This window comes from Mustela nigripes, chromosome 14, assembly GCF_022355385.1.
Source record: "Mustela nigripes isolate SB6536 chromosome 14, MUSNIG.SB6536, whole genome shotgun sequence".
Lineage (NCBI taxonomy): Eukaryota > Metazoa > Chordata > Mammalia > Carnivora > Mustelidae > Mustela > Mustela nigripes.
The window spans coordinates 17,204,662-17,219,465 of NC_081570.1; the positions used below are offsets into that span (position 1 = coordinate 17,204,662).

At 49.0% G+C, this 14,804-nt stretch overlaps 1 protein-coding gene across 2 annotated transcripts in view; it reads right to left on the reverse strand.

Moving 5' to 3' along the window:
• The window catches only part of CNR2 (cannabinoid receptor 2), a 25,129-nt gene extending 12,191 nt beyond the window's left edge, over positions 1 to 12,938 (reverse strand). For both annotated transcript variants that reach the window (XM_059376632.1, XM_059376631.1), the window contains exon 1: positions 12,821 to 12,938. The gene's annotated coding sequence lies outside the window, so the exon portion shown is untranslated. The remainder of the gene's footprint in view (positions 1 to 12,820) is intronic.
• Between the last annotated feature and the right edge of the window lie 1,866 nt (positions 12,939 to 14,804).

Here is a 14,804-nt window from a genome sequence, read left to right on the forward strand (position 1 = left end):
GGGCTTCCTTCCACATTCCTTCTCCCAGTTCCCCTTGGTGTTTGACAGCACTTGGCTGCAGGTTGTAAGGAAGTTCTCTGGAGTTTCGGGCTGTAGGCTATTGTCCTTTGCCCAAATCTTATCTATGTTTTTCAGGTCCTAAATCAAGGCCACCTTCTCCAGGAAGCCTTCTCTGATTTCTCCCAGTCCCTCCAGGTGGATCAAACTCATTGAGTCCTGCTGCATGGATCACTGTCTACCTTCTATTCTTTGTAAAAATCTGTTTGACCTGCAGAGGCAGAGGGAAAGGGAGAGGCAGGTTCCCTGCTGAACAGGGAGCTCTACCTGGGGCTCTATCCTAGGACCCTGGAATCATGACCTGAGCTGAAAGCAGTTGCTTACCTGACTGAACCACCCAGGCGCCCCTCTTTTCTCATCTTTAAAGCAGGTGGGTAGACTGGGTGATTTTTTAAGTCTCCTCCGGGATATTCACCACATCGAATCCCAGTGTTGCAGGTTTTGCAACCAGACCTCTCTGGATTGGAATTCAGCTCTCTACTTTATGGGCTGTGTGACATTGGGCAAGTTACTTCATCTTTTTGGGCCTCTGTCTCATTCATTTGTAAACGGGAGAAATACCACCCTTATCACATTGTTGTGCAGATTAAGTAACAGGAGTTTACTAAACTTGGGGCACTGTGCCTGGCTCCCAGCACATGTCCAGTGAAAGGCAGGAAGTGACTTCATTGAGTTAGTTTATAGGATTTTACAGGATTCTGTGTTTCAGTCTTGTCTGACCCACATCTGAGAGCTGAGGCAGATGAAAATCTCTCTATTTATTCTCAGCTGACACTTTGCCATCACGCTTTAAAAAAGCCATCACGTTTTTTAAAAACTTATTTGGAGGGGCCTGGCTGGCTCAGATGAAACAGCGTGTTACTCTTGATCTTGGGGTAGTGAGTTTGAACCCCACATCAGGTGTAGAAATTACTTAAATAAATAAAACTTTAAAAAAATAAAAAATAAAAATCTGTTTGACCTGCATGACCTTCTGGACCTGCTTCCCAGCAGGCTGGGCTCTTGTGCTGTGTCCAGCTGTAGGAAGGGACTCATGCGGGCTTCCTTCCACATTCCTTCTCCCAGTTCCCCTTGGTGTTTGACAGCACTTGGCTGCAGGTTGTAAGGAAGTTCTCTGGAGTTTCGGGCTGTAGGCTATTGTCCTTTGCCCAAATCTTATCTATGTTTTTCAGGTCCTAAATCAAGGCCACCTTCTCCAGGAAGCCTTCTCTGATTTCTCCCAGTCCCTCCAGGTGGATCAAACTCATTGAGTCCTGCTGCATGGATCACTGTCTACCTTCTATTCTTTGTATCAATAATATATGTCTCATCTTGTTTCCTGGACTGTGAGCTTCTAGATTTGAGAGTAGAATCTGGGCGAGAGAGTGATGACATCTTTGTATTCTAGTTCCCCTCACACTGAAACAAAATTCTTTTAATGACAGGTTCCAAGCTAATCTAAGCAGCCCTTATGGAGATGGAAGTCAGCCCTGAGAAGGGAGACAATTAGATGGCCCTTGAGCCTCTACTCTCTCTTCCCAAATCATGACAGACATTGCCCATTGGTCCCAGTCCCTCATCCCGAGCCTCACCATGAGCTCCTCACCATAGCACTGCTTGCCCAGGGAACCAGATTTCTGGAAAGACTGGAAACCACAAACAGCAGGTCAAAAGCAGAAAGTGAATCGAAAGACTAGCAACTGTCCTTGCTCTTGACCTTGTACTCTTGACCTTGTAAATAGACAACTATGGTAGTCATCCGAGGGGTGGGGGAACAGCATGTGGGTGAAGGAACCTAAAATCCCTTTTGCGGTGTAAGTCCAGGAGAAGTTTATTGATGCAAGGCAAAATGTGGAAATTGTCCTAGGGGAGAGAAGCAAAGGGCTGCCCAGACCGATTGATTGAGTGATTGATTTCTAAGATTTGTATTTATTTGACAGAGAGAGAGAGCAAGCAAGCACAAGCAGGGGAGCAGCAGAGGGAATGGGAGAGGCACACTCTTTCCTGAGCAGGGACCCAGATGCGGGGCTCAATCCCAGGACCCTGAGATCATGACCTGAGCTGAAGACAGATGCTTAACAACTGAGCCACACAGGCACCCCCAAGGCTGATTTCTTTAGTACTTTCTCTTTGGATTTCCAGCACTGGAGCACAGGGCCTGGCATAAAGCAGGCACTTAGATATTTTAAAATCAACTTATTTAATAAATGAATGAATGAATGAATGAACAAATGTAAGCTGGGGAAAAAAGCAGTCTTCTTCAGAAAGACTCTGTTTTCTTTTCCCTCAGCTGCCAGGAAGCTCAGAACTAAATCCGATGTAAACCTGCAGTCCTGAGTCATTCAAGGTTGGTTCCTGATTCATTTCTTCTTCTTCTTCTTCTTTTTAAAAAGTGGTTTCTAATGTTTTGCTTTTATTTCCACTGCCCTAATTCATAATATAGGCCACCTCCAGTCCTTTAAGGAAAGAATTTGTAATTTATAGAATTGGCACAAAGGATCATCATTAAGGCCATTCTTAAATATCTAGTGGTTGGCAAAGAAACTCATGCCCCATGTGTGGAGCTAGAAGATTCCATCCCAAGTCGGCTGTCCATCCACCATTCACCATTCCCATCCAGGAGTCTGTGGGGCCACCGCCTGCTGTCTCGACACTCATTCTCCCTGGACCTTCCTTCCTCATCTATCTGTATCAGCTCCAGCCTCTCTCCTGGGAGGAATTAAGCTAAATGGTGCCTGAGGCCTCTTTCCACTGCAGCAAAGATTAAGGGCCAAGGTTTTGGAATGAAACATTGCTGGCTTCACATCCCAGCCCTGTGTGTGGGCTGTGTGACCTGGGGGGCCAGTTTCTCAAATTCTCTGAGCCTCAGTTTCTTCATCTGTGGCTGGGGACATGATTACTACCTGCATTGTTGATGTGCAGATTACATAATGATTTAAAACAATAAAGCAATCGCGTGGGTTTCTGAGTGAGCTGTAGTGTGTTTGTGTGTGACACGGTGGAAAGAAAAGGGTCCCAGGTTAGGAATGGGACGCTCAGGGTTGGAGCCTGGCTCTGACACCAGATGGTTCTAGGGCGTAGTCACTTTCTCTCCCTCTGCCCTGCACTGCCGTCTGCAAAGAGGATCAGGGCATAACGATGATGAGGCTTGGCACTGGACCAGCACTTTCTGCACATTATCTCATTCAAACCTCCAAACAACCCTGCAAAGCTGGTATAATTATTTTCCATATTTTACAGATGAGGAAATTGGGGCCCAGAGATTTAAGAAATTTGCTGGGGGCCCCAGGAACCCGCAGTCTTGTTCATGCCTCTGAAGCCCCAGAGCATGAAAGCCCTGTTATTTTACATTCTTTAATTCTTCGTAATCAACTAACTGATCTGAAATCTCCCCACAGGACAGTTTGGTTGAGTCTTTTCAAATATCTTTTTCCTTTTTTCAGCTACCTTATACTCCAGCAACGTACCTTTTAAGGAATGAACTACTAATGCCCATATCGTATTTGACAGTTTGCATAATTTTCCCCACTGTTATCTGAGGCAGGTAGCATTTCTTGAGCAAACAAGTTCAGAGAAGCCATGTCACCCAAAATTTACAGCAAGTGACGGGCAGAACTAGGACTTGAGCCCTTGTGCTTTGACAAAGTCAGGTTCGTAATGGGACAGGAGCTAATGCAGGACCCTGCCGAGGGTGATGGTTCTAACAACAGACACAGGCCATCTTTGGTCTTTAGCCCCAGGGGCAATTTGCATCATTTCTCTTTCTGGCTTTTTCCTCTATTGACCAATTTCATTCAGTAATGCCTCCCTGGCTACATTAGTGGGTCTAAATTTTAGTCTTATCCCCACCAACCTGGTGGAGTCCTCATCTCCTCACCTCCAAGGATTTGCCAGTGAGGCTCTTGGGCTTTGGAGTTAGACAGACCTGACTTCCAGTCCTGGCACCACCAAACGTTAGCTCTATGCCCTCAGATGAAGTCACTACTTTATTCACTTGTTTTCCTCATCTGTAAAATGGGAGTAAACAAACAGCGCACTCTTCATTGGTGGTGGTGAGGCACAAGAATTAATTGAGATAGCATCATGCTTAATACGGTGCCTGAAACACAGTGAGCCCTCCACTGATGGCAGATTTTATATATATATATATATATGTAAAATATACAGTAGCCAGACAATATATATAAAATACGTATGCATATTACAGCTTTCTTCTGACTTCCGCAAGTTCTTTGCTAACTGGTACTGAATGAGAGTGACTATGGCTTCTCTGTCATGCCCTTGGACTGGTGAAGGGGGTCAAGGAGAAAGGCTGAGAGTCATGAAGGGGGATGGGACAGTGTTAGGAGAACAGAGGGAAAAGATCATGTTTCCATTCAGGATGTTTGGCGTTGAGTGAACGGGAATGAAAGGGGGAGTGCCGGGGGAGTCTGACGGATTATTAACCAGGCTGGGAAAAGGAAGTCAGCACCTGTCAGCCTGCAGTCCAGACAAGAGCCCTGGGCCAAGGAGACAGGTTCCAGTCTGGGATGGAACTGAAGGCTGGGTAACCTCAGGCGAAACGGCTCCTCTTCTCTGTCTGCTCATCTGCATCACCATTGGGTTTTTGATGATACCTCAAAGGGTCCTTCCAGCTTGGAAGCTGTGCAATTAACCCCAAGGGATGCGGTGGAGGCCGGGTGTGTGTGTGTGGGGTCATTCGGTTGCAGACGAGCTGGCGTGAGAAAGCCTGCTCCGGAAAGCCTGGAGCAGCGGTTCTCAAACTCTGCCATCTCAGCACCCCTTTATCCTCCTAAAAGTTACCCAGATTCTAAAGGGCTCTCATTGAGGTAGGTTCCATCTTTTACTATGTACTGTATTAGAAGATAAAATTGAAAACTTAAAAAATGTATTGAAGATACCTATTACACGCTAATAGGGATAACATATTTCTCATGAGAATGTCTTTGGGGGAAACCTCTTAACGGTCTGGGCAGTTGGATTTTCATCTCTGCTTCTGCGTTCAGCCCATGGCCATATGTCACTGTGGTTAAAGTAGGTGAAGAAAATGAATTCGTCACTGTCCTGTCATACTTCCTTTGTGGCGGGCACTCTAAGAGGTATTTTACCCACAAAGTCTCCTTTATCTTGTAAATTGCACTTTTGGATAGATTGTCTCATCCACTCCCCCGACGTTTTTCTAAGAGGAAGAGGTGGGTAGGAGGGGCAAAGGGGTGGGGTGGAGGGAGAGAATCCCAAGCAGGCTCCATTTCCAGCACAGAGCCTGACACAGGGCTTAATCTCGTGACCCTGCGATCATGACCTGAGCCAAAATCAAGAGCCAGACGCTGAACCCACTGAGCTACCCAGGCACTGCTTTCCCTGTTTTAAGATGAGAAGCTGAGGCTTAGCTAGATGGATTTAGCCAAGGTGGCGCAGCTTGCAGGTGGCAGAGTCAGAACTCAGTTTTAGGCCATGATGCTGGTGGCCGGCCTGGAGGGAGGGGCATCTTTCCCATACTTTGGGCAACAATCTCTTCCCTCTCCTTTTCCTCCTTTCCTCCCTGGACTGTTTGCTCCAGCCAGGGCCGCCAGCGCCTCTGTTAGCTGCCAGGATCTCAGCGCCAAGAGAGCAGGTGTTTGTTGTCTGTTTCGGTCACTACTGTGTCTCAAGTGCCTGGCACCCAGCCTGGCACATGGCAGCTACTCGGTAAATATTTGCCGAATGAATTGGTTGAAGGACTTCTTGCCGATACTTGTGAAAATCCTGAAGGAGGGTGACTTTCTTCAAGATTTCCAAAGGAGACACAATGGATCTCTTTACTCGGGGAAAGAAGGCCGACGGAGTGTGTATCAGCAAGAAGGGCATCTCAGGCTTAGCATTTCGGAAGTGATTCCCAAAGGCTCAATGGCGAGAGGAACTTAGGACAAACCTTTCGGAGCCTCACCTACCCTGCTGTAAACGGGGGAGGGTAGGATCGTGGGCGACTGCACCTTAATACACGCCACTTGCTGTGTGCCAAGCATGGCTTTGCCTGTGATCTTGGCTAATCCTCATAAGAAGCAAGGGAAGGCAGTGCTATTATCCTTGCCACTGTTTTGCAGACAAGGCGACCAACGCACATAGAGACGAAGTGACTTGCCTGAGGTCCTACAGAAGGGCAGAGCCCAATTTGAACCCAGGCTCAGACCTGTAATCATCAGACCTTCTGCTCCCGGTTGCTCAGCTGGCTTCTGCAGCCTTCTCCTGGGGACCTCTATCCTTTCTGGGGGGCTCCTTGAAATTCCGTGAGTAGCATAAGGTCCCCTGCTTCCTGCCTCACCAGATCCCAGGGTTCAGAGGGTCTCAGGATGGGCTGTCTGGTGACATGTGTCTTAGTTCTGTCCCAACAGGGAGCTCCCCTGTGATTCAGGGCTCCCATTCTCTGCCCTTCTCCTTCATCTTTATAATAGGAATTAAAAGGCCTCTACCTCTCTTTCAAAGAAAACCTGCTACAGAAAAGTTTGAAGGCTCAGTCACTGTAAAGTCTAAATGACTGATCACAGCGTGTGGATCTCCGTGACCCTGAGGGTGGCCGGCTACGTGTGAAAGCTTGGTTATCCGTCATTGGGAAGGGTGTGGTGTGTGTGTGTGTGTGTGTGTTTAAAGATATTTATTTATTTGGGAGAGAGAGAAAGAGAGTGCAAGTGGGAGGTGAGGTGGGGGCAGAGAGAGAGGGAGAAGCAGACTCCCCACCGAGCAGAGAGCCCAGTGCAGGGCTGGATCCCAGAACCCTGAGTTCAGCACCTGAGCCAAAGGCAGACACTTAACTGACTAAGCCACCCAGGCACCCCAGTTAGGGAACATTGTTAAAATCATACCTGGAGATGGCTGGTCACCCCTTCTGACCATGAAGTGCTCTTTGTAGGGCAAACAAGACCTTAAAACCATGATGACGAGAACTTTTTATGGGGCTTCTCTATACAGCAGAGAGTAGGCTATATTCCCGAGTGGCGGACACTGGGAATCATGAGCCATTCCCCCAGCCTCCTTGACTTCTTCCTGGCTCCCCGGATCCTAAAGGGCAGGGTCCCTACCCTAACTTTGATTCTGGTTCTTTCTAGTTGCCGCAGTGGGGTTTGCGATTCGGACTGGTTCTCCCAGCAGGTAGGAGTGGTGACAGAGCAGGCCAGTTCTTGAAACAGCAGTGAGCATGACAGTAATAGGAAGTAACACTGAGTGAGCGCTTGTTGTATACCGTGTGCTGGACACCGTTCTGTGCACTTGACATATTAACTCATATATTCTGCATGACAAGCCAACCAGGGCACTGGAAGTAGTCCCATTTTATAATTGAGGAAACTGGGACCTGCGAGGGGGCTGATGCACAGGCTTGAGGCCACTGACGTCTGGGTGGTGACAGAGTGGCTAGAGGTCACAGAGAAGCTGAATGCAGGCTGATGAGTGAATTAAATCTGGAGTGGGCCATCAGACCATGGAGAGATGGGGAGAAGCCGGAGACGGGCCAGACCTCGGGGGAGGTGATGTTCACACGCACTCCGCCTACCCCTTTGTGATAGAGCGAATAATGTGCACATGCGTATCTGCTTGCTTTGGGGCCTGGGGTGGTGAAGAGGAAGGCCTGTTCTCATTTCTGGCCTGGAATTTGGGATCAGACCCAGTGTACTGATTCCCTTGGTACATAACGTGCAAGAAGACCTGGGTTTCCATCTCCTGCTTCCGTAAAGGGAGGTGATAAACAGATAAGGATCAATGGAGGCTAAGAAGGAAACTTACAGGGGCACCTGGGTGGCTCAGTCAGTTCAGTGTCTGACTTCGGCTCAGGTCATGATCTGAGGGTCCTGGGATCAAACTCGGTGTCCGGCTCTGTGCTCAGTGTGGAGTTTGCTTCTCCCTCTCCCCCAGCCTCTCCCTTGCTCATTCGCTCTCTCTGTGTCAAATAAATAAATAAAATCTAAAAAAAAAAAAAAAAAAAGAGGAGGAATATATAGACAGAGGTTTAAAAGGCAGCCCCAAGTCATAGCTGTGAGTTCTGCTGCTGCCTCTCTTATTAGATCTGTGGTCTCTTGGGCAAATGGCCTCACCTCCCGGAGCCTCAGTGTCCTCATCTGTAAAAAGGGGATAATGAAAGTTTCTCCACTCAGGGCCGTTGTGAGGAGTAAATGGAGAAGGCGGCACATTGCAGATGCGTAGCACAGTGCCTCGCTGGCACTCAGTCTACCCTCAGTAAATGTTAACCATTATGTCTCTTGTCTATGTGCTGGGCTCTCTGAGGATCGTGCCCCAAACAGAAAGAGTAAAATAAAATAGAATGAGGGGGTCAGACTGGAATGTGTCTAGTCTCTTGTGACTCAGGAACTGTTTCACAGTAATATATCATGTTAGAAACCCCAATGGGAATTAGTTGGGCCATTTATTTTTATTTTTATTTTATTTTAATTTTATTTGTCAGAGAGAGAGAGGGAGAGCATGAACACAGGCAGACAGAATGGCAGGCAGAGGCAGAGGGAGAAGCAGACTCCCCGCCGAGCAAGGAGCCCGATGTGGGACTCGATCCGAGGACGCTGGGATCACGACCTGAGCCGAAGGCAGCTGCTTAACCAACTGAGCCACCCAGGTGTCCCAGTTGGGCCATTTCTTGATTTTGTATGGCCCGTGAAGAAGGAAGTGATTTTAAGTCAAATGTACTATTTTCAATAAGAGAATCGGTTCAAAATTTTCCCTCGCATTTATTTTAAACCATTTATAATACATGCATGATCTGTGAAGAGCAATTCTGACTTCTCTTCACTTTCCAAGGGGCACCTGTTTTTGGTCTCTGTACACTCAGGATGGAAGAGATGGCCTGGTGGGTGAACACATTTTGAAGTGATGTTTTATTGGGGGACCAAATGGACATTAAAGTAGGCTGAGATATAACAAGAGAAGGGAAATCATTTTCGGGACTGGAGGGTTTGAATTCTGACATGTGACACTTAGACAGCTGATTTGGACCTTTTTAGAAGAATCTTAAGCAAGAGAAAATAGATCTCGGGTCCCTGTTGGCAAGCATCTCCCTGCATGTCCCCTGCAAGTGGAGATCGCCTTTAGGCCTGACACAGGCGAAGACAGAGCACATGTTATTTTCTCTTTCTCTTTTTAAAAAGATTTTATTTATTTATTTGACAGACAGAGATCACAAGTAGGCAGAGAGGCAGGCAGAGAGAGAGAGAGAGAGAGAGATGGGGAAGCAGGCTCCCCGCTGAGCAGAGAGCCTGATGCGGGACTTGATTCCAGGACCCTGAGATCATGACCTGAGCCGAAGGCAGAGGCTTAACCCACTGAGCCACGCAGGCGCCCTTCTCTTTTTAACACTTTTCAGAATTTCGGGATGTGCAGTAATTTCCCTGGTAAGCTATATAAGAAATGTGATCAGATAAACACAATTTAAGGCTTGAGGTAAATTTGCAGGGAAGAGATCAACTTTCTTCTCCTTATTTCCTTGTGTTTCTGACATCAGAGTTCCTTTTGCATCATGTCTTTAATCTGGTTCATTAAGGGTGTAAATTAAATAATAAATGATGAAGAAAAAGATCAACCTAAAACTGTATATCAATGGCCAAATGATAAACATCCTGGTTGGAAGAAATTAGATCATCATTTGTTTGATCACTGCTAACTTCTGCTTTTGATTCTTCTGTTTATCTTAAGAAGCTCTCACACTGAGAAAAATACCTTTTAAGTAGCAAAATAATTACTCACTAATTTTTTAAAAAAATGGAACCAAGCTCCATGACCTTCTAATGGTGTGAACCTTCTGGAACACCTCCCTTCCTGTTAGGCAAAGCTGGTGGAAAATAATGAAAACACAGATCTGGGTTTGCGGCTTGTCTCTGCCATTTACCTGCTGTGACTGAGCGTTGGTGATCTCATCTGCCAAGTGGGTACCATTAAGATAGGACTCATGTGAAGTCTTGGAGAAGGTGATCTCATCTGCCAAGTGGGTACCATTAAGATAGGACTCATGTGAAGTCTTGGAGAAGGTCCGTGAAATACCTTGCACCCCCTCCCGGTTTTCAGCAGGCTCCGTCCCCTGCTTTTAGCTCCGTCAGATACCCCCAGGACCCAGACAGATCCACGAAGAGTGTGGATCTGCTGTCTAGCAGAGGCAACACCATGAACGCAGCTGTGGTTCTCAGAGGAACTTTGGGGTGGCCCCAACCCCCCAGGGAGAGAAGAGCAGAGGGGAGAGGGGAGTTGTGGTGGGAGGGGCTGCCTCTGATTCACTATGTGAGTAGAAGACTGAGGGGCTCCCCTGTAGGGATAGGAGCGGGTGGGGGAGGAGATGAGAGGCAGCAAAGCCCACAGGACATCTGACCCAACCCATTTCTGCCCAGAGGTCTCACCAACATGCTTCCAGTTTGGATGGGATCCCAGCAACCTTCTTTCCCACACTTGGCCCTAATGACCCTTGGGGGGGATCCTGCCCTTCTGGTCTACCCCACTGATCTGTCCTTTTCTTTCCTTGACCTTTGGGGGTCTTCACTGCATGGGGGTGGGGCAGGACACACCCCATGCTCTGTGGACCCCCTCTCTCCCGAGGAGATGGAGGGAACAGGGAATAATGGGTCTTAAATTCTTTTCTGAGCTTAGCTGGAAGGGGGCTGATGGTTCCTCGGGGCTGCGATGGACCACAGCACTTTCAAGGAGCTCTCCGTAGCAGGGTCCCTTGCTGGTTCTTATGGCAATAGAGCCGGTATTGTGTTCAGACAGCCCGGGGCTTGACTCCTGGCTTTGCCATTTACCACCAGCTATATGACCTTAGGCAAGGTCTCAATCCTGCGTGAGCTTCAGTTTCTCACCTCTCAGATGTGGGTGCTGACGGTGCAGCTCTCTTAGGGCTGCTGTGAGCGCCGGGCAAGAGAAGGCAGCAGAGCTAACAGAGCTACCGCACGTAGTGAACACTTTGAGGCAGGATGGTAATGTTGGGCTTCATTTTTGGAGCTGGAGAAACTACAGGTTAGAAAGATGACGTGAGGGGCACCTGGGTGGCTCAGTCAGTTAAGTGTCTGTCTTCGGCTCAGGTCATGATCCCGGGGTCCTGCGATCGAGTCCTCCATCTGGCTCCCTGCTCAGCAGGGGAGTGTGCTTCTCCCTCTGCTTCTCACCTCATTTGTGCTCTCTCTCTCTCTCTCAAATAAATAAAATCTTTAAAAAAAATAGGGGGGGGGGGTGATGTGGCTCATCTCAGGCCACCTGACCTATCAGTGAGGAGGACTTGGGTACAGCTGCTGGTCTCCCTTCAAAAAGCAGCCTCGGTGTCTCCCAGCCAAGGGACATTTTACAAGGGTTGAGGTAGAAAGCAGAAACTGTGTGAAGAGATCCCTTTTTTCTGTTCTTTGTGAAAGCCCGAGTTCAGTGAGAAAGTGAAGCTGGGGTCCCAGGTGGGTGGGGAGAAGACCCTCTGTGATCCAAAGCCAAGGACACAGGAGAGGTGGTCCCCAGGTCCCGGGTCCCTTGAGTTTTCACATCCTGGGCTCTGCTGTCTTAGGGAGATCGTGGGGCCTCTGGGTGAAGTTACTGGGTGGTAACCCAATCCAAGGCACAGTGGTTTCAAGTTGTGGCAAAGAATCTGGACTCCAGGCACATGAGGGAAGTGGACAGGCTGGACTTCAGGGATCCAACCCCTTTGGACAACAGGCATCCATCATAGGAGAAGCCAGGGCAGCATGAAGACCAGGTGCCGCCCTTGTTCCGTGCTCTGTATGAGGCCCTAGGATTCGGTGGGCAATGCTGGCAAGGGAGAGAAGCTAACTACACACTGAGACCCCTTTTCTGACCAGTCTGGTAGAGTGAGAGCTCTGAGTCCTACTGAATGTGCTTTAATGAGAAAGACTCAAAGAACATTCCGTGTACATCTGAGAGCTCAGGGTAAGAGTAACAGGCGCAACAAAGATGGGGAGGGAAGGCAGGAGACACACTGGAGGGCTCTGCTCAGCTGAGCCGTGCTACCATTTTGCCCACCTTAGCCACCTGCTCTCAACCCACCAAAAGATGACGTGGTTCTTTGGTAGAAATTGATGCTAGGGCCAGCGTCGTTGGGGTCCTGCCTCTCAGGGTCTGCCCCAATTCCTTTTGTGCCCCTTCTCTGCCTCAGTCCTGGGCTTTGTGTCTTCAAGGTGTCTACCTGCCACCCATTCGAGGGAAAAACAGCCTGCAGCCCCCTCCTCCTTAGCTCTACTCCCCAGGAGCAGCAGATGGTGTGACGATCCGAATTGCCACCTTCAAGCCATTTGCTAATCCCGGGGTTCTCAGCCAGTGTCGCCACAGCCAGCCCTCCCCACAGGCCCATGAGTGCTGGTCTTGGGCCCTTGCTCTCTCAGAAGAGCAAGCTGAGTGGGAAGGAGGGGGGCGGATTTTCCTGAGGCCGTGGAGTTACCAGCGCCGAGAGTCACTTGGGTGCTGGCTTGCTACAGACCCTTGGCCTCCCCGGGGTCTAGTGTGGCGCTAACACACTCTTGAGCCGCCCCGGTCAGGCTGTCAGCGTAGAGGTGACTACCTCCTTCTGTGAGTGCTGATTCGTGGTCCTGTCCAAGGGTGAGGACCGCACAGCCCCGAGCCTTCCTGTGAGTGGTCCTCACACACCTTAGGAGTCCTCCCCATAGGGGATCAGTTTCCCGCCCCTGGACAGACCCCCCCCACGCCCCCAGCTTCTGACATCCCTGGGGAGAAGGGGTAAAGGAGGAACACAGGTTTCACAAAACACACAGGTTCTCTGAAATGAGGAAGAGGCCCCCAAATAAAACAACAACAGAAAGTTACTCACTGTGGTCTGTGGCTGAGTTTCCAGGCCCCGCCGGGCACTGAGGAGTCCTGGTGGTGGTGTGTCTGGGAGCTGCCCTGGGTCCCAGTCAGAGCTCCTGTTCTCAGCCACCCAAGTTGGCTTTCTCTCGCGTTTACTCTTGCTCACAGATGAGTGAGCATGAGGAGGTCTGGCCTTCCGTCCTCGTCACCACTTCCCCTCTGGGTCCCCGGTGCCACAGCTTTTTTGTCCCTGTAATTGAGCCATTTCTCACAAGGAACCCTGGTCAGGGTGGGGCATAGGTATAGGCCCTGGAGTCCTCTAATCCAACGTAGCTGTTAGGACCTTGAGCAATTCACTCAATCTTCCTAAACCTTAGTTTCTTCTGCAAAATGGAGGTACGGCATCAGCCTTACACAGATCACCTGGAAGGACATTCCATTCCAATCCCTCCCGCCTATCAGATCAGAGCTTTGAAATCCAGTGCCTATAGGCACCCGCCAGATAACAGAACTGGGTGAAGGGTGCTGGTATGGGACGACAGAGAGTGGTGGGGGGCCCTGGGGGGCCGGGGACACATGACCCAGTCAACGGCAGCTGGCCTCTCTCACCAAGGGCCTGGCCTTGCTGCATGGGAATGCAGACCCAAGGGCCAGTTGTCCCACGCATTTGGAACATGTGCCCCATTTTCCAAGAGAGAATAGAAATCCTGACTTTTATGTAAAAATGGCTTCCAATTTTCAAATGTTGACCACAAAGTCAAATCTTTTCAAAAATGCTATGTGAGTCCAAACCGACCCCATTTTTCATTTCTATTTGCCGGGCCACAGGCTGCCTGAAGGCAGGGATTGTGTCCCTAATGCCCAGTCCCCGGCTTAGTAAGTATTCAGGTACCTGGTACTGAGAAAGGGTTTTCCATCCTATTCTCAGGGAGAAGATTGATTGATTCAAGTTTTTACTTAAATTCTAGCTAGTTAACCTACAGTGTCATATTAGTTTCAGGTGAACCGTCAGTGCTCATCATTAGGAGTTCCCTCTGACTACCCATCACCCGTATCCCATACCCCATATCCCCGCCCATGTCCCCTCCAGCAACCCACAGTGTGTCCTCTGTAGTTAAGAGTCTGTTTTATGGTTTATCGGATAGGTAAAATGAGAATCTACTTCTTCCTAGGAGTACAGAGATGAGTCTGATAAAGTTCCTGCCCTCCCCAATGAATGGCAATTGATTATTTCATCCGATATTTTTACTTACGACCCCCACATCCCAGACCCCAAGGAATGGACCTGGGCCAATGGTTCTCAGGAAGGGAGATTCTGCCCCTGAGGCAGAGAGCGGCCAGATTCAGCAAGTAAAAATATGGGATGACAGTATCTGACATACACAGGCTGAAACGTTATTTGTTGTTTCTCTGAAATTGACATTTAACTGAGCATTCTGTATTTTCTCCAGCAACCTTACAAAGAGGGCACATCTGGCAACGTCTGAAGATGGCACAGCTGGGATGGTTCTATTGACCTCCAGGGAGTGGAGGCAGAGGATGCTAGACAACAAAGACTAAGGGGGAGCAAACATCAGGAATCTGGGTAATAGGGGGGTCTCAGCCACTGCCCGGCTGTGGGTTCACTTCCTTGGTCTAGTCCGTATTTTCCCATTCCTAAAATGAGGAAGTTGGAGTTAATTGGTGTTTCTATAACTTCCTTATGCATTGGAATCACCCAGAGGGCTTGTTAACACACAGATTGCTGCTCCTCCCACCCTAGGGCTGAAGTTGGCTTGGGGGGGGGAGATGTCTGAGAATCTGCCTTCCTAACAAGTTCCCAGGGGATGTTGTTGGTCCTTGGACACACCCTGGGTGGCCCGGATGAGACGGTGGGTAAAGGCCCTTCTTGCAGGCTTGGTCCAGGATCTCTGGATTCCCCAGGTACCCTGCGCAGGGCTGATGGGACCCACACAGGAAGTCTCTTTTCTCTTTTCCCAGAGAGGGAGGGTGCATCTGGAGGGGGA